Raw genomic sequence first — 16,877 nt, forward strand, 5'->3', positions numbered from 1 at the left:
AGGGCAACAAAGCTGGTGAGGGGCCTGGAACATAAACCCTATGAAGAGAGGCTGAGGGAGCTGGGAGTGTTTAGCCTGGAGAAGAGGAGGCTCAGGGGTGACCTCATTGCTGTCTACAACTACCTGAAGGGAGGCTGTAGCCAGGTGGGGTTGGCCTCTTCTCCCAACAACCAGCAACAGAACAAGGGGACACAGCCTCAAGTTGTGCCGGGGGAGGTATAGGCTGGATGTTAGGAGGAAGTTCTTGACAGAGTGATTTGCCATTGGAATGGGCTGCCCAGGGAAGTGGTGGAGTCACCATCCGTGGAGGTTTTCAAGAGAAGACTGGATGAGACACTTAGTGCCATGGTCTAGTTGATTGGATAGGGCTGGGTGCTATGTTGGACTGGATGATCTTGGAGGTGTCTTCCAACCTGGTTGATTCTATGATCCCAGAGCACTGCAAACCCTGGTTGAATAAACGGTTCACAGCACAAGGGAAGAGAATACAAAGCACCTGGAGCCAGAGCTCATCATTCCCATAGAAAGGGCCTGGGAAATTTTGGACAAGTAAGAAACACAGGCTGGATGACTGCCATTATTACATGTCCACGTAGGAATTACATGAGTCTTATTTATGGGAGAGATCAGGGAGACTTTGACAAGGTTTCTGACAATGTCACCTGAACTCAGCAGCATGCTTGGGTGGGACAAGGATGTTTTATCATATGGCTGTGCACACACCCAATTAGCCTCAGCACCACTGACTCAACAGCATGCAGCCACCCAAGCATCCAGAATCACAGAATATATCTAGTTGGAAGAGACCTCAAAGATCATCTAGTCCAATCTTCAACCCAGCATCAAAGAGTCAACATTAAACCATATCCCTAAGCACCAGGTCCACACCACTTGAACACCTCCAGGGATGGTGACTCCATCACTGCCCTGGGCAAATCACTCCAGTGTATGATAACCCTTTCAGCAAAGAAATATTTCCCAACATCCAGCCTAATGTTCACCTGGAGCAGCTTGTAACCATTTCCTCTGGTCCTGTCACTTGTAATCCAGGAGAAGAGCCTGGCCTCTTCCTTGGCCCAACCTCCCTTCAGGTAGTTGTAGAGAGTGGTACGGTCTTCCCTTGGCCTCCTCTTATCTAGAATGAACAACAATATTGACATGGCAGAAAGGGAACGAACATTGACTTCCACTCAGCTGCCAGCTACAGAGAAAGATTAAGAGAAGGGATGGCTGGAAATGAGGGAGACTCAAATCCTGGGAAACCAACATCTCATGTGGGAGAGGGAGATAATGGGGCAGTGGGAGAACATGCTGCCTGAGAAAGTCAGGAGGAGGCAGCAAATTCGCAGCCACTGCTCAGGCTGTCCCTCACCTTGACTTGCCTCTTTCTTTTACTTGCTGAGTCTGCTTTCCAGTACAAGGAAACAGTTTCTTACATGGAAGATTTTGGCTGGAATCTGAAAAATCTACACTCAACCGTGGCTTCTAAGGTTCACTGTGCTCCAGGACAGTGGCTGTCTCACTGAACTATGGGATTCAGAGACTGGAAAAGTATTCTAAGTACAGCCAGCCACATCACCTCGACAAAAAAGCCACAGCACCTGATTCCATGGCTCTGAAAATTATAGGTAAAAAGGGCTGGAATGAAAGGGAAAGGCACTCATGGCAAAAAGCAGCACAGGAAAGAAAGAAAATCCACATTTATTTGGAGTGTGCTTTTTTTTTTTTTGTCATGTTGACTTTGGGTTTCATCTTATTTCCTTTTAAACAAATGTGATAGTGACCATAAAAGTCACACTGTAGGAATCCTAAAACACACACAATCACACCATCTGACAAATTAATTATCCATGAGTCCAGAAAGAGGACTGCAATATGAATGCTTCTAATTACAGCCTAAGAAAAGATAAAAATTACCAGAGGAGATCAAAACAACCACCTAGAAAAGTCATCTCACATATTTAGTATGAACTTCACCAGAACTATGCTTATGATATACAGTACCCAAGCAGCTGGGCATTGAGTGAAGTAGCCTCTTGCAAGCAAGTGTTCTGATACTGACTTTGTAGGAAACATTTTTTTACCTTCAAAGTCAAAGAGAGCCAAGATCCTTCATGGATGAATAATGAAAGTCTGAACTTCTGTTTTTCTTCATCACCCAATCTTCTTCTAACTTGAATTCAAGTGGAAGAGGGCTGTTTTTCACTTGCACTAAGTTTATTTTTCCTGCTAGCTAAAATAAAAACTCTTCTACAGGACTAACAGCAAACGTAGTGTACTGCTTCCCCTAAGCATTCATTCTTCTTGAAAGGACGTCAACAAAATCACTGCCTGACCTTCAATTTCTTAAGAGCCACTATGCAAATAAATAGTCAGCTGTTCAAGTCAAGGCTTCTGTCATCAATGAGTCTCCTGTGAAGGACAACAAACTCCTTAAAGCTCTCATATTCAGCAGAGGTTTCAGTAGGATAACTGGTTTTCAGTTTGTTTTTGCTTAGCCATTGCCGGCGTTGCACCTGGGATAAAACGACTCTTGATTCACCAGTGTGGTTAGATGGTTATTCTCCCCTCTATTTCTGTGTGACAGTGACTTATATGCTTACTTGGAAGAGGCGTGCACAGCTAACTTAGTTTAAGATTGGTACATGCGGAAAGTACAGGTTGGTCCAGGGTTACATGCATGCTACAGGTAGGCTCATATTATGTCAACAACCCTGGCAGGATCAGCCCCTTGGCTGGCTAACCCTGCCCCCTTGCAGCTGGCACTCTACCTCCTGCAGCTGCAAGTGGAGGGGTGCCACCCACTGCCTGGTATCTTAAGTCCAAGCTGGACTCAAGGACACTTCCCAGCACAGGCACTTATGTTTATCAATTCATGTCCTGCTAGCAAAAATCTCTCCACAAGTCATCACTTTCACAAGCACTCATAGCATTACAGACAGCAAGAGCAGGGCTCCTACTCTGTGAGATAATCAACAGTGCCATTTCTATTAATTACTAGGATTCTCACATTAGAGGGTAAAATCTGAGATTACCATGTCATATTGTTGTCATAGAATCATAGAATCAACCAGGTTGGAAGAGACATCCAACATCATCCAGTCCAACATAGCACCCAGCCCTAGCCAGTCAACTAGACCATGGCACTAAGTGCCTCAGCCAGGCTTTTCTTGAAGACCCCCAGGGACGGTGCCTCCACCACCTCCCTGGGCAGCCCATTCCAATGGGAAATCACTCTCTCTGGGAAGAACTTCTTCCTAATATCCAGCCTATACCTACCCTGGCAGAACTTGAGACTGTGTCCCCTTGTTCTATTGCTGGTTGCCTGGGAGAAGAGGCCAACCCCCACCTGGCTACAATGCCCTTTCAGGTAGTTGTAGACAGTAATAAGATCACCCCTGAGCCTCCTCTTCTCCAGGCTAAACAGGCCCAGCTCCCTCAACCTCTCCTCATAGGATTTGTGCTCCAGGCCCCTCACCAGCTTTGTTGCCCTTAATGAGGTTCAGCATGAAATTACCTAACAGAGCTTGCAGGACTTCAGAAAGTCACATGGACACACTCAATGACCAAACACACAAGTAAATGCAGGATTACAAGACCTCCTTATGACTTCTAGCAAAGAAGACTGTAACCTTTCATTCCTTAAACCAGGCTGAAGGTCTTGAGAGCAGACAGAATGCACATCAGAAACCACAGCCAGCAATGGGCCTTTTTACAAGAAGGAGTTGTTTATTGCCTGTCTGGCTCCACAATCAGTTCAAACCTTTGATAAAAAACGTTCAACACTATACCACAAAAATCAAGTTACAGCACAGAAAAGAAATGGGACACAAAACATTGGGTGTGACAATTAATGTAATGGGAACTGTGGGACCCAGATCCAACCCTCTGACCCAAGGCCACACAGGGGTCCTGATGAGAGTCCCCTCCCACTGAAAAAGATCAATGTCATTTGGAAAAGAATTTGCAGCTTTAATTCTGGGCTCTAACAAACAAGTGAGACTGTGACAGAAGTGCTTAGCCTTCATGAAAGCTTGACAAAGAAGCAACAGATGCAGTAAAGACCTGGAAATAAGACAAACCAAAACAAGCCAGAGGATAATGATGAAAGTTCTGGCTTTAGCTAGTATTTAAGTGGCATACAAGGGCCTTGTGTTGATACTGTGTGTAAAAACCTAGCTTCCCCAAGATTAACAGGCTGGATGCTAAGAAATACTTCTTCACAGAGGGTTAGCAAACATTGAAATGGTCTGCCCAAGGCTGTGGTGGAGTCACTCTCCCTAGAGGTGTTTAAGCAGTACGCAGACCTGCTGCTTGTGGACATGGTTTAGTATTGACCTTTCAACATCAGGTCAAGGGTTGAACTGGATGATCATTGAGGTCTCTGTGATTACTGGTAGTCAATATATCAGTGCATCAGTATTGGTGCTCTTAAGCTGAGATTCCATCAAAGCCTTGGCCAGATGCTGGACAGCATTACCTGATCGCAAGCAGACTGAAATACTTTAACCAGAGACCTATTTATTCCCTTGCTGAAGCAAGGAAAAAGCCACTAACACAGCAGACTTCCATCATTAAGCCTGCATTATTATGCTGAAGTGATATTCAGACCTCTCTAAAAAGAACCCACAACTGCACTGAAAAATTCAGCATCCACTTCAATTCATGAGGAAGAAATCAGAAGAGAGCATATATAATCAGTACACAACCACTGCAGCTCTTACTTTTCTGCACAGTGGAGGGTGTGGCCATCACAGTCTGCATCGCAGAAGATGCTGAAAAATCTCCTTTCAATAGGATTGTCTCTGAGTCCAAAAGTCTTTCTTGGGCTTAAGAAGATGAGATTTAAAAGGATTAATGAAACAGAAAAGGAATGGCAACTTCAGTTTGTTCAGGTGGTGGGAAAACTGTGGAAATAATTGCAGTCCCCTAAAGTTTATTGAGTAAAGGTATATTCAGTATTGGAATATTGACTCAGACCTTGAGCTGGTAAAGGAAAGGGTGGGTGGGGTGGAAATGAACACAGTTTTTGCCTCTTTTAATCAATGTGATTGCTATTAAAATACTGTGTGAATTTTGCTGCACAGGAACAGTCTCTTCTATAGTTCAGACTGCTCCTTTCACTCTCTGGTCTTTCATCTGACCACTGAAGTTTGATTCTGTGATGTTAAACTTCATCCAAAAAAAGTCCTACCTCATATATATAGCTTGAAATTACCACAGCACATGAATATTTGCACAGCAAAAATCACTTTTCTCCCTGCTAGATTTAGCCTGAATTATGCCTCTTGCTTTGCAAATCTTGAGGCTTGGCCTGACCACAGGACAGCTGCTGTGAGTTCTTCTTCATGCTTTCCTCTTATCATATTGGAAGTAGCACATCATTTTCATTAACAGATACTCTGCACCAGATGCAGTCAAGCACAGAGCACCTCACATAGCCAAAATGGGATGTTTTCCCAAATACAGTCCCATCTGCCTTATGCTATGCTTAAGGGAAGATACACTGGAGTGAACTAGAGAGAATGGGACTCTTCCTGGTTTCCTAATCATGTCTTGGGGATGGCACAAAACCACAACTTAAAATCCAAGAGAACTGAGCCAATTTGGGTGAAAACTAAAAGCTCCATAGAGGTTATGAAGCTATTGACCATTAATTGAAATATCTAATCAAGTCTAAGGCTGTGTGGTGCTGACTGACATATAAAGCTGGAAATGGAAGAGCAGTTTACATAGCCATAACAGCCAGTAACAGACAAGGATATTTGAGATAAATGTCAAATTAGTAGTAGAAGAAGTATCATCAAACCACTGAACATCTGAAAATTAAAATTCAGTTTATACAGATTTCAAATGTTAGTTGATATGGCCAAGACTTGGGTATTGCTGCATGCTTATGAAAACTGATTTAAAACCATACAAACTCCCTTCCAAGAAAACGTTTGGGGCTGTATGAATTTGAAGTGCAAGGCATTAATGCATTATTTATTCCTAGATAAACAATTATCAACCGTAGCTTCTTCAGTGCAGCACACATTAATTTGAGTCATGCTGCACACAGAAGTCTCCTTAGCAATCAGGAATTACTCTGCCTCAATATTCACTTGACAGCCACAGGATCTTATACCTAATATTTGCTGATGAGTATTTTCATAGAATTTCATAGAATCACCAGGTTGGAAGAGACCTCCAAGATCATCCAGTCCAACCTAGCACCCAGCCCTAGCCACTCAACTAGACCATGGCACTAAGTGCCTCAGCCAGGCTTTTCTTGAGCACCTCCAGGGATGGTGACTCTACCACCTCCCTGGGCAGCCCATTCCAAAGGCAAATCACTCTTTCTGGCAAGAACTTCCTCCTAACATCCAGCCTATACTTCCCCTGGCACAACTTGAGACTGTGTCCCCTTGCTCTGTTGGTGGTTGCCTGGAAGAAGAGGCCACCCCCCACCTGGCTGCGCAAGCATAGAGCAGAAGACATGGAGGATCTTTTCAGAGGAAATAAAAATCACTGTAGGCTTCCATTTGGAAACTTCCTTCAAGCTAGTTATAACTAGACAATGTGATTTTTTCCAAGTCACGAGAAATTAACCGGGAAAAAAAGAAAAGTGGGAAGCTAAAACCAGACTTGCATTATCACCAGTATCAAATGAAATGTCAATGGATGTAAAAACAGTATCTGAAGAAAACACCATCATCCACTGAAGCATGTGGTGACAATAAAACATTTGGACATTTACATGGGTTGTATTTATCATTTACCAACAAACACGAACCTGTGTACTTTAGCCATGAACAGAGAGATACAGGTATTCACATACCACTATAAACACTCTGACTTCTTGCCATTTTCAAGAAAGCAAATGGCCTAGATCTTAGAAGCATTTAAATTATACAGTGGTGTGTTTGTAGTCAAAACTAGCAGCCAAGACGCACCAAGCAACGTCCCACACACAGACGTGCACGTTAATGCCTACTGAACTGCGGACTCATTATCAAGTACATTGGCAAGCCAGAAGTTATTCTGCATGGAAAATATCAGCGTCTACTTGACACCTCCCCTGGTAAACATTAGATGAGTAGTCCTAGTAACAAGTGAATCTGTAACAACTCTACACTCCTTTGTTAAATGGTAGGACACAGACAAGATGAAAATCAGGGCTAAGTTATATACTTCTGCTTCTTGCTTCAAAAAGTAACTTCACTGCATTTGGTAAAACTCCATAAGTATCATGGAGCTGTTGAGTAAGCTCTATGCAATCAATGATTACAGCACTAAGGTCTTAGAAACTATTTATTATCTTACAGGGATTTTACATAAACACAATGTCAAAGCTCAGATCATATTGTGGCCCAGAATTTCATCCAAGACATGTAACAATTATCCAGTGTAAAGCTCTGACAGCAAGGAATTTGCCAAAACTTAGTTGCATTGCTGTCACATTAAGATCATGCCCCTGCTTCCAGCAAATAAAGAACAAACTTTTATTTTCCCTGCAACTCATGCAAAAGATGTCAGAATAAATGTGAGAAGGAATTATTCATTACATACTGTGGAATTCTTTGTTCAGAAACAGCTTCTGACAGCAGCACTAGACATAAACTGTGGCAATTCTAGAACAACATTTTCTCACTCCTATGAGAAAATAAAGGTTTGATTCTTCCAAGGCTTCAGGACAGTCTAGAACCCATCAGTAGCTTTATACACTAACCCATACGACCTTGCTGACATGGGGGAGATGCTAGTGGTGTGCTGCTACTGGAGCTATGCTTCTGCCTAGAGAAGGAAGACATCATCATCACACTGGTCAGGTTCTGGCCTACTCTGTATTCACAAGTCTTGACTCCAGTAAAGCTTTTGACAGTGTCTCCCATCACACCTTACAGACATTCATCACTGTGTAAAAACACATGATGGGAGAGCACAGAAGACAGTCAGACTCTTCTCAGGCAGGGCAAGAGGCACTGGGCACAAACTTCGAAATAAAGGAAACCCACTTCAAACATAAGAAGAAACTTTTCTGCCCTGACAGTGCTCAAACGTGCACAGGCTATCCAGGGAGGCTGTGGCATTACCATCTCGGGACACAGATACTCAAAACACAACTGGACAATGTCCTAAGCCGGATGTACGTGATCTCCAGATGTCCCTGCCAATCTACACAGCTCCGTGCTATTCTGTGAGCAGGACCTTCTAATCCCTTGGGCATAGCCCAGCTTGCTCCCAAAGTGTGCCTAGCTGCTACAGCAGCTGCTGCAGAAGAAACAGCAGGTCATTCCCACAACCTCTTCCCTTTGTGATAACTCATCTCACATGGAATTTACTGATTGCCAATGTATGCTCCCTACGGAAAGCACCCATCGTGGAGGAAGGGTTACACATAATCTTTAATAAGAACCACCTACACATTCAGACTACAGTTTTGAGAGTGAATGCTACCTTCTTCCGTAAGGCTGGAGAAGAGTTACAAGAGGCCATCAATACATTCCACAGCGCAGGAGACAAATCAGGTATGCCCTTCTTTCTCTGAAATGCACATGGCTTGATCACATTGCACTCTCCAAAGGGTCAGTGCAGTCCAATGGGATGGGGTTCAATAGCTCCAAGTGCAGGGTGCTGCACTTTGGCCACAACAACCCCATGCAGAGATACAGGCTGGGGGCAGAGTGGCTGGAGAGCAGCCAAACAGAGAGGGATCTGAGGGTGCTGATTGATACCCGCCTGAACATGAGCCAGCAGTGTGCCCAGGTGGCCAAGAGAGCCAGTGGCATCCTGGCCTGCATCAGGAATGGTGTGGTCAGCAGGAGCAGGGAGGTCATTCTGCCTCTGTACTCTGCACTGGTTAGACCACACCTTGAGTACTGCGTTCAGTTCTGGGCCCCCCAGTTTAGGAGGGACATTGAGATGCCTGAGCATGTCCAGAGAAGGGCGACGAGGCTGGTGAGAGGCCCTGAGCACAGCCCTACGAGGAGAGGCTGAGGGAGCTGGGATTGTTTAGCCTGGAGAAGAGGAGGCTCAGGGGTGACCTTATTGCTGGCTACAACTACCTGAGGGGTGGTTGTGGCCAGGAGGAGGTTGCTCTCTTCTCTCAGGTGGCCAGCACCACAACGAGAGGACACAGCCTCAGGCTGCACCAGGGGAAATTTAGGCTGGAGGTGAGGAGAAAGTTCTTCACTGAGAGAGTCATTGGACACTGGAATGGGCTGCCCGGGGAGGTGGTGGAGTCACTGTCCCTGGAGCTGTTCAAGGCAGGATTGGACGTGGCACTTGGTGCCATGGTCTAGCCTTGAGCTCTGTGGTAAAGGGTTGGACTTGATGATCTGTGAGGTCTCTTCCAACCCTGATAATACTGCAATACTGTGACACTGTGAATGTGTGAGTTTCTGCCAGCTCTACCAATTTTTTTGCAGGACATCAGCAAGACTAAATATTTTTGAGACAGGAAAAGAAAGGAGATGTGCTTTATGACACATCATATCAAACCCAAATCATGGCAAAATCATATGTATTGCACGTTATGTTTGTGTCCCTTATTTGCAATTCACATAAAGAAAGGCTAAAGATTGAAAAAACAGATTTATTTTGTGAAGAACCTGAGAAATACCTCAACTGCTGCTTGTTGCTGCTCCTGCAGGACACCTTGGAGAGGATCCACTGATTTCTTCATAGAATCAACCAGGTTGGAAGAGACCTCCAACATCATCCAGTCCAACCCAGCCCCCATCCCCATCCAGTCAACTAGACCATGGCACTAAGTGCCTCATCCAGGCTTTTCTTGAACACCTCCACAGATGGTGCCTCCACCACCTTTTTTTTTTTTTTCATAGAATCAACCAGGTTGGAAGAGACCTCCAAGATCATCCAGGCCAACCTATCACCTTGCCCTATCCAATCAACTAGACCATGGCACTAAATGCCTCATCCACCTCCCTGGGCAGCCCATTCCAATGCCAATCACTCTCTCTGGCAAGAACTTCCTCCTAACATCCAACCTGGCACAACTTGAGTCTGTGTCCCCTTGTTCTGTTGCTGGTTGCCTAAGAGAAGGGGCCACCCCCCACCTGGCTACAGCCTCCCTTCAGGTAGTTGTAGACAGCAATGAGATCACCCCTGAGCCTCCTCTTCTCTAGGCTAGACACCCTCAGCTCCCTCAGCCTCTCCTCATAGGGTTTGTGTTCCAGGCCCCTCACCAGCTTTGTTGCCCTTCTCTGGACATGTTCCAGCACCTCAACATCTCTCTTGAATTGAGGGGCCCAAAACTGGACACAGTACTCAAGGTGTGGCCTGAACAGTGTTGAGTACAGGGGAAGAATAACCTCCCTTGTCCTACTGGCCACACTGCTCCTGATGCAGGCCAGGATGCCATTGGCTCTCTTGGCCACCTTGGCACACTGCTGGCTCATCTTCAGCTACTATCTATCAGTACCCCCAGGTCCCTTTCCTCCTGGCTGCTTTCCAGCCACTCTGTCCCCAGCCTATAGCACTGCTTGGGGTTGTTGTGGCCAAAGTGCAGAACCCTGCACTTGGCCTTGTTAAATCTCATCCCATTGACCTCTGCCCACCTATCCAGCCTGTCTAGGTCCCTCTGCAGGGCTCTCCTACCTTCCAACAGATCAACACCTGCTCCTAGCTTGGTGTCATCTGCAGGTCTATTTAATTACAGAAGGTGTCAAAATTAAGTCCATCCCATCACTTTTACATAAGCTGCATATTTTATTTTAGAGTGAAATTTGTTTAAATTTAAAAAGCAAACCAAAACAGCATCAGAGCAATAGCCTTCACACAATCCATGAAACTGGGCAGTTTTCAGGACACTACATCCTCTGAATATCACTAGTTCTTCAGTTTCCAGTGGTAGTGAGGATGAGATTTGGTTTCTTAACAAAAGGACATACACTAACACTCATAAATATACAAAAGAGTTACACAGATCCCATGTTTGAGGCACTTTGCTTTTCTTTCTACATCAATAATTTTCCATAGCTCTCATAATTTTCCTGTGACTGATCTAGTAAGATCTGGACTACTGAGGTAGGGAATGAATCAATGAGGGAAGCCACACCATCTCCTTCAGGACTGAGTAGCAAACTTACTGGCAAAGTCTGAATTCTCATTTAGGCTCTTCCACCTCCCAGACCTCTCTGTTCAATGCACAGTCTAAGCTAAGGACTCTGAAAAATCAAGTCATAACTGCAACTGACTCCAGTGGCCCCAGAGCCCTGACCATCCACCAGTACTGTTCAAGGCCCAGTGATGTTTCTTGCAGTCAGGAGAAAGAAGACTCAGAAGGAAGGGCAGAGTAAGAGGTCATGCATACATGCTACCTGTCCAGCTATAATTTCATGGCTTAGCACTTCCCAATGGAATGATCCCATTCTCTTGCTTCATCTTAAACAAAACTTGACCTACTCTGAAATGGAACTGGGCACCAATATAGTTTAGATAATTGACTCATGTATTAAATATTTATTAGTGAGCCAAATTCTACTTCTCTCTTCTTTGGAGGCAAAGAAAGCTAAGCATGACCTGTCCTCTAACATGAGATACATTTGTCTTTCCAAGTATGAATAACTTCCTGAAGGAAATGGTCAGGTCATCACAGATAAACATCCCAGTTAAACTCTGGCTTAGCTAATATGCAGTGAATGAATGAACTACAGAGCAGTCAGTGACCTTGAAAGGGAAGACAGAATTAGCAAGGCTCTGTAAATGAATTTCTGTGACTCATAGAATAAGAGACCATCACAAAATCTCAAATACTATCCAAAAAGCATTAATTTTGCTCTCAGAATTCCCTGCTAAGTTTCCAGCCACAGACAGGCATTGCTATTGTTCCACATTTTGAACTTATATTTCTATCTCAAGGCACCACAGATCTGATTAACCTGGTGCCTGCTCTTTCCAGCTTCATATTCCTGGTTGCATTCCCCACACCAGCTCTAAATAGTTTGAGGTCTCCTAAGTTACAAGTGCCTTGCTCTCCCACCCACTGTCAATGACACTACCATATTTTGCTACCTCAGAGTGCTATTAGATGAGCAAGATATTAAGTGACATTAATGTTACCAGACAGTGTTTGGGCCTGGGAAACATCACCAGTGCTGGACTCTCAGGCTGCCTCTGCTTCACGCTCACCACACTCTCCACTTGCTTCTCCTCAGAAGACATATCAGCACTAGCTAAGTATCACCATTGGTACTGCAGTGGTATAGGGCTGGGGACAGAGATAAGCCTGCGCAGCTGGCTACTCACTTCCTCACTAGTAGAAAGGCACTGGGCAGAGCAAAACACAGCTAAAACATATGTTGGGTTAGTACAGAGGACAGCATCTGCTGACCGTACCCTCTGTCCCTCTTGATTACTCAAACCTCTCCAAAACTTGTTGCTGTTTAACAGTACTCCTGATGCTCAAATATGTCCATGCATCAGCATCATGATAGGTCCATATGGTGTTGATCATCATTGTGTCCCAGATCTCCAACATAACTATAGCCAGAAGGTCCTCTTCCCCCAGGACTTTGCTAAGTTGTGTGGCTTAAGCCTCTCCAACATTTTCCTATCCCATTGTTTTATCACATGGACAAGGGATTCAGCAACAGCCACAGTAATTTTTAGCTTACAATCACAACTTTCTTCTCTAATCTCTCTTTCTCTTCTGAAACCAGAGATAATCTTTCTCCTCTCTTGCTCTTCCCATATCACTCCAAGTCTAAAACACTTCTGTCTCTGACACCTTCTCTTCAGTTTATTATTTATCTTTACCATGCAGGCTCTTTCATCCCATCACAGTTCTCAAGGGGTCAGGAACACAAAGGAAACATTCCCAAGGACCATAATGGGCAAAACAGTGATGGCAGGCTGGGTTATTGCTAAACAATCCCATACTTACATAAACAAAAGTTAGTATTCAGCAACTGATTAGTGGAAAATAAATGGGCATAGAAAAGTAATTATAATAAAAACATTTGTGAATCTGCCCAGGGATACTGAATAACCAGGAATTTTTTGTTTTACCTTTGAAAACGTGTTTTCTCTGCATACTCTGCACAAAATCAAGGGCTCTTTGGCCTCTTTTGACCAATGTATTTGGTTCCACTCCAGCATATATTCCTGAGGAGGCGGAAAAAAAAGCACAGAACACTTCCAACTTATCGCTGCACAAATACAGGAGATTCTTTACTGAAGAACTGTATAAAAGAAACTGTCATAGAGCCAAAATATTCTCTTGTGACAGCCAAGCTTCTTGCAACTTCCCAAATAAGGCCATGACTTTAAAGAGCCTGTCTTTTCAAAGCCTCATTGATTTTCATCGCCTCATGAAGAAGAACATTGTTTATGTGCCTGAGTGTGCTGATATTAAAACAGGGTGAGATGGGTGCAGCTCAGTGGTTTCAAAGCCTGGTTTCCAGACAGAATGAACTACATAATCACAGAAAGCTTCTAGAGGCTGACAGGACCTCTTCAGCCATTGAAATTGGAGTGATTCCTTGTGCAAGCTGAAACTAGGTGTAAAGATGCTAAGAGGGACAGCCAGCATTTCTTAGCACTCTGGGGACTGATTTCAAGCAAACTCTGAGGCACAATCCTCTATTCCTCCCAGCCTCCCTAAGTTCAGAGACTTTTGCCTGAACAAAGTTAAGGTTCAGGCCAGGCTTCAGGTAATTTCTCTATTTTCCAAATACCAGTTTACTCACCTTCAGAAAAAGAAGAAAAAGCTGATATGGAATTAGACCAATTTTGGTTTATCTAGCTCATATGTATTATTCACTCTTCTCCTGAAGCTTCTCCAATAGTTTCATCTTGGAGAGTTGTTGGGAACTATTAGGTACTTCACATATGCTACTTATTTCATATTTGAAGCACAGCATAATAAAATTTTCACAATCCTTTGGGAAAAAACCCAAATCCTTAAAAAAATACCTCCAGTAAAAACCTGCAGGTCTCAGCCATTTCAGTTTCTATCTTTGCAAGTAGAATATGCCTGTTCCTGTTGCAATCACATTGGAAACAGATGTATTTTTTTTAATATACATATATATGTAGAATCAACCAGGTTGGAAGAGACCTCCAAGATCATCCAGGCCAACCTAGCACCCAGCCCTAGCCAGTCAACCAGACCACGGCACTAAGTGCCTCAGCCAGGCTTTTCTTCAACACCTCCAGGGATGGTGCCTCCACCACCTCCCTGGGCAGCCCATTCCAATGCCAATCACTCTCTCTGGCAACAACTTCCTCCTAACATCCAACCTGGCACAACTTGAGTCTGTGTCCCCTTGTTCTGTTGCTGGTTGCCTGGGAGAAGAGATCAACCCCCATCCGGCTAGAACCTCCCTTCAGGTAGCTGTAGACAGCAATAAGCTCACCCCTGAGCCTCCCCTCTTCTAGGCTAAACAACCCCAGCTCCCTCAGCCTCTCCTCATATACACACACATACACTTGCAGGACTTTAAAGCCATGGACAGAAGGGGAAGAACAACAGTAAGAAAGGGGTTCAGTAGAACTTGTGTCTATTAAAGGCATATGGTACTTAGGTGATCACTACTGAGCAAGTATGGGCTGTAGAATTAAACAGGCACAAAGGAAAAGCCAAAGGAAAACAGCAGGAGCCAGGGATATGTAACACATGACAGCTGCATCTAAACACCAAGCAAGTCGAACTTGACTTTAAGCAACTCCAGCATGTTTTACAGCTTCTTCTAGACCATGTGCTACATAATCCAGCTGACACTGCACTTCCAGCATATGGATACTGCTGGAAGAAGGGTGTCCCCTGCACAAAGGGTTGACATGAGGTGAAACAAATCCTCACTGTCTCCACCTTGATTACACAGTCACACCATGTGGAGCAACACCATACAGCCAAACACCAGGTGAAAAGCCAGCTAATGCAATAGAAAACTGATCAGAGAATCATAGAATCAGCCAGGTTGGAAGAGACCTCCAAGATCATCCAGTCCAACCTAGCACCCAGCCCTAGCCAGTCAACTAGACCATGGCACTAAGTGCCTCATCCAGGCTTTTCTTGAACACCTCCAGGGATGGTGCCTCCACCACCTCCCTGGGCAGCTCATTCCAATGGCAAATCACTCTCTGCGAAGAGCTTCCTCCTAACATCCAGCCTATAATTCCCCTGGCACAACTTGAGACTGTGTCCCCTTGTTCTGCTGCTGGTTGCCTGGGAAAAGAGGCCAACCCCCACCTGGCTACATCCTCCCTTCAGGTAGTTGTAGACAGCAGTTGATGACTTTTCTTTGTCTGCATTACTGAATTAACAAGGCATCCCACAACAGAATGCTGAGTAAGTCCCACAGGAAGCGGTGAGAAGGTCCTTCTAGAGCCAGGGGGAATAAACACACAATGATAGCAGTCTAGGCATAACTAAAAAACTGTCCTGCAGGGCTTATCTACATGAGAAAACTCTAGAAAGGTAATCTGAATTAACGTTTCTGTAATGAATCAAACCACATTAGATCCCTGCAGACACACTCATTATTAATTAAATCAACCCTATTTCATATTTAGTATAATTTATTTTGATGTGAATTAAGTTTAATCAAATTAAGGCCATTTAAACACTGAATCAGAGAATATATACAACGCTTTAATTTAGTTTACCTAATTTACTTTACATTCACATTTTAGGTGATTTTGATTAATTTTCCTTTACATCCTCATGCAAACTACTTTAGAAGAGAAAGAAGCAGCAGAGAACAGAAGAGACATTGGAAAATTGGAAACCTTCCCCTGGAATCAACAGTTTTGAACCATCAATTAATTAATTCCCTAGGAAAGTGGTACTCAAAGCTGCATATCCTGCTGAGGACACACCAACAAGGCTGCTTCATGCTAAGTCTCCACGAAGGCTCTCCTCTTGTCCCTCCACCTTTATGAGAGTTCCTCTGGAGCCCAGAGGCTGGAGAGAAGATGCTCAGACTCTGCATTTGCAATACCCAAACACATGTTGATGGGTCATAAGAAATTCGTGTCCCAAAAAGAAACTGAGAGAATCCTCAAGGAAAGTGAAACATTTAATGTGCTTATTTTTTAAAGAGCAGGTCATTAAAATATTTGACATGTTTTGTATTATTAGGAAAATGCAGCAGTTAACAAAGTTGTTGCTTTTAATAACATCACAAAAATACCAAAACCAGCTTCTTTAGGGAGTTGAAGTCACTTGTCATGATTATTTAGATTTTTCAGGTTCTACTCAAATTTTGCTTATGCTGCTCCAACACTCAAAAAGTCACCACTGAGTCTTCTAACAAACACCCCTCAAATTCCTCTTAAGTGACTGTGCTTTTTACCATTAAAGAGGTTTTTTTCCTGTAGACACAGATGTGTAGACAAATGTACTCTCTCGTATTTAGGGCACTGGTCACCTAGCATTTTCTGCAAAGCAGGTACCATCTGTGAAGCTGAACTGCAGCTCAGGACTATCATATTGACCTGGGTGTTGGGGAATCAGAGAGGGAAATTGATATTAGATTATAATCCCACTGCATTCAAATAGAAGACAAGGACTCTAGCAAGGTCAGACATAACTGTAGCCTCTAATACCCAATGATGCCTCTAAAAGGTTTGTTCATGGAACCTTTAGCTGTGTTTGTTTTGCAGTGTACACTCAGGATTATCATCTTTAAGGGTCACAAGAGGTGTCCAAACCTCCAAAGCAAAAGGATGATGAACAGACTCTGATGGCAATAACAGATGACAGATGGTATCAGGGGGCATCTAAGTCTGCATTGACAGACTTGGACCAAAAAGACAAGAGTACAAAGGCTAGAGAGTAGTGTCAAGAATAAGAAGCCACAGCAAGCATTCCTGAATAAAGAAGGACTATTGTTTTAGCAATTTTGCATGGAAATCCTTAGCAAACC

At 43.9% G+C, this 16,877-nt stretch overlaps 1 protein-coding gene across 1 annotated transcript in view; it reads right to left on the minus strand.

Moving 5' to 3' along the window:
- EVL (Enah/Vasp-like) overlaps positions 1–16,877 on the minus strand; it is a 173,949-nt gene that overhangs the window by 145,022 nt on the left and 12,050 nt on the right. The window lies entirely within an intron of this gene.

This window comes from Pogoniulus pusillus, chromosome 1, assembly GCF_015220805.1.
Source record: "Pogoniulus pusillus isolate bPogPus1 chromosome 1, bPogPus1.pri, whole genome shotgun sequence".
NCBI lineage: Eukaryota > Metazoa > Chordata > Aves > Piciformes > Lybiidae > Pogoniulus > Pogoniulus pusillus.